This window comes from Triticum aestivum, chromosome 1A (genome assembly GCF_018294505.1).
Source record: "Triticum aestivum cultivar Chinese Spring chromosome 1A, IWGSC CS RefSeq v2.1, whole genome shotgun sequence".
In the NCBI taxonomy this organism is placed as follows: Eukaryota; Viridiplantae; Streptophyta; class Magnoliopsida; order Poales; family Poaceae; genus Triticum; species Triticum aestivum.
In genome coordinates this window covers 569,387,923-569,391,600 of record NC_057794.1, presented here as the reverse complement: position 1 = coordinate 569,391,600, position 3,678 = coordinate 569,387,923, and positions in this window count along the sequence as shown.

Genomic DNA, 3,678 nt, shown 5'->3' with positions numbered 1-3,678 from the left:
GTAAGCCCGCCGTAGCACCGTCAAAATTTTAGATGGCTTGAACTAGAATGTTACGCATGAAGCTCTCAAGTTTAACGAACAGATAGGAACTGAATAATTTTGTGAACGCATAACCAATGATTTAGCTGTTTGAGGCATGCACGAGAACCTCAAAAGGAAGCGTCTGCATTTAGGCAAAGTCGGCAAGGATTTTGTGTGGCTCATAGTAAATGGTCTTAGAGTGAAATGCTTCCGATGTATATAAATATGCAGAAAATGTAAAATAGATAGTGACATGAATGTTACTGAAGTTTTTTGAAACCGGGTTGTTTACAGGTTGAGGCTCGGTAGCGCCTCACCAGACAGAACCCCATGCGTGTCTAGGATGAGTGCGCTCGAGCAAACAATTAGGAAATTTGCGGAGGAACCATCGAGAAGTCTGATCAAACTTGAGCTGGGACTAAGCTCCGAATCCCTCGGAGAGGCGTACGACTTCTACAACTTGTACTCGTTGGAAGTTGGATTCGGCATAAGATATGGTAAAAGTAGGTTGAATGCTGTGAGGATGAAATCAATGCAGGAAATTGTCTGTGGATGCCCGGTGAGAGTCCTGATCCGAACTTCATAAAAATGCCTGCTTCCGTTGGTTTAATATGCTGAAATGTTTGTGGCTGAATGCTTATGTTTTGATTGTCTTTGCATGGGAAGCCTGAAGCAGAGAACAGTTGGACTTGTCAATGTGAGTGCCCGGCACTGATCAGACTCTTGAGGGCTGCAGACAGCCAGACACCACTCAGTGTCTCCTACCATGGGGGGAGAGAGTGCACTGGCAATCGCAGAAGCACATAGATAGAGGTCATCATCTGTAGTTTCTTCGGGTCTATTGAGAAATTACCATTAACAAAGAGGACTTTGGGAAACATATGTGGCAAGATAAGTTGCTAGCAGGCATGCAGATGATGACTTCTGGGAAACGTTGGAGGTTTCCACGGACCCAGATTTCACTTACTGCGTACTTGCTTACAGTCAGATGAAGATCAAGAATTTGATGTGGACTAACGGTAGCAGCAGGATGCCGAACGGGTTCTATGATGTGGTCACTTTTGACACGACGTAAGGATGAATATATGACACGCCTTTCGGGCTCTTCATGGGTTTTCAGAGTGTGATACTAGCAGTGCTAATGAGAAACGAGCAAGTCGAGAAGTTTGAGTGGGGTTTTGCCGAGTTCCTGGGAATGATGGGTGGACCAGTGCCTGAATAATATTGACAGATATTTTAATCAAGAAAACATCAGTTCTCTACATTTTACTGGAGTGAGCTAATGTTCATGTGTTAATCAGTGCAGATCAGAACAGAGCTATGGAGGTGGCTATAAGTTAAATCAATCCTGAGACTGTGCATCGGTGGTTCAAATAGCACATATTGAAGAAATCTAAAGAGTGCTTGGGACCTCTGTACACGAAGAAGAATGAGTTCAGGGCGGAGTTCCACGACGTTATCAACCACATGCTTACAGTGGTCGATTTTGAAGATGCCTGGGCTATGTCGCTGAAAAAGTACAATCTGAAACATCACCTGTATATGACGCAGATTTATGAGATACGGACAAAGTGGGCAAAGCCTTATTTCAATGGTGTTTTCTGGGCAAAAGTGGCAATCACATGGTGGACCGAGAGCGCCAATCATATGCTGAAGACCGATGCATATGTTTGTAAGTCAGTATATTGAGGTTGCAATTCGACCGTGAACGGGATGGAAACGGGATGAGAGCTACAAGGAAAAAAGAACAACGATTGTAAGTCCCGGTTTTCATTTCATTGACGAGCATTTCTAGAGTGATGATTGATTCGAGATTGTTCTAACACTTTCCCCCTTGTGCAGAGTGGAGTTGAGGCAGACAAACCTTGCGATCCGAACACATACACGCGACCACTTGGTGGTGTGCAAAAATAGACGTGTCATTTGAGTTAAGTTGTGTAGCTTATGATCCGTGGATTTTTTGATGTGTTTCAGTGAGCAATGCTCCATGCTTGTTCCTCCAGTGCATGAACTGTGTACCCCTTGTAAACGTAAGTAAAATATCTTTGAACTGGTTTGCATACTTGGCTGACTTATGTAGAACTGATGCCAAGATGCAGATGACAAATGTTTCTGATGAGCTTGCTGTTGGTACCTCTGTAGAATGATCTGCGGCTTTGTTGCATTGATGTTCTTTCATGTCGTGGTGGTCTTGCATGCAGAGAACAAGGCACTATGTCACGACCTGATGTGAAAACATGTCTTTCTCCTGTCGCTTAGCACGGAAATGTAATGGTAGTAGGTGGCCATTTTTTTAAGGGCTAGGCAGCCGTTTGGTTATTCGGCGTAAGCTACGGTCTAGCATGGCCCAGGATTAAAAGCAGGGCCGTTTCCTTGTTCTATGGACCCAAACGGGGCTTTCTCCAACTACCATAATAAATGCGATGGCCTGGTTAGTGTTTCTTTGCAAACACAACAGAAGATACGAGAGAGAAATACGGGGATAGCGCTGCCATCCCGAGGAGAGTCGATGGCAGGGATAGCGAGAGCATCTGAGCTCGGGCTCAGAATCGAATTTTCCCCTATAGCGCCACCGCTTTGTCGAAAAATAAAAAAATGTGACATCAGATGCTCTCTTGATCCGATCCGGTTCAGCTGCGTCGGCTTGCTTCGACCATGCTGCGTGCAAGCTGTATGTACAACAAGTTCATGTCGGATCACAAAATGATCGGTAGTGATTAAGGGAGGTATTAAAGCTTGGCTCATAATTCAGTTAGGAAATCTACTGTACCAACTGAAAGTTGGAATGTACAAGCATTGTCACTCTGCTGCATTCAGATGAATCACTAACAAGACTGTAGATCAGTTGCAGGTAGGGGCTTCACAAAGACCATGTGCCTACAACTTTTTGTTGAGTACATCACAGAGCCAAGCATTAACTGAAGCAACTACATGCGACTTGACTAATAGCTACAGATAAATCCTATGAATCCACTTCACAGGCAATTTTAGTGCAATAATCCTACATCTACATAAGGCCTACGAAGACTAACGTAAACTGCCTAACTAATTAACTTCGCCCCCCCCCTAATTTTCAGGTGGGTGGGACCCCTTCCTCCCCCTTCTCTAATACTAATTAGCCACGTTGCACTTTACGTAAAACACGTAACATTATTTACGTAAGTGTACCATTGCTCATTTTAGTGTCATAGCATCAAATGCAGCCACATCATACAAAATAGGCTAATTTACGTCGCGCCGCCACGTCATCGATCCGCGTCGTTCGCCGGTCCCGTGGGGTGGCATTTCTATGCCGACGGCTAGGCTGTCGGCATAGGCCTGGCCCACGTTTTTGCCACGTCATTGATCCCCGCCCTATGCCATGTCATCGATCCAGGGACTCTACCGTTCCGTGGCCGTAGCTATGCCGACGGCTAGGCCGTAGGCATAGATTTCTAATAATATTTTTATATTTTTTGTATTTTCTCTTATTATTTTTTATTTTTTTCCAATACTAATTTCATTAACTTAAATGTACAGAAAACATATATCGATTGCCCCCCACACGGGCCTTCTTCCGTCGTGTCATGGAGAGGTTAGACGGGACGGGCCGGGTACCTGTGGGGGGTAGCAATGCCGCCAGGTGTTGCGGTGGGCCCTCCTACGGTTGTGGAAACA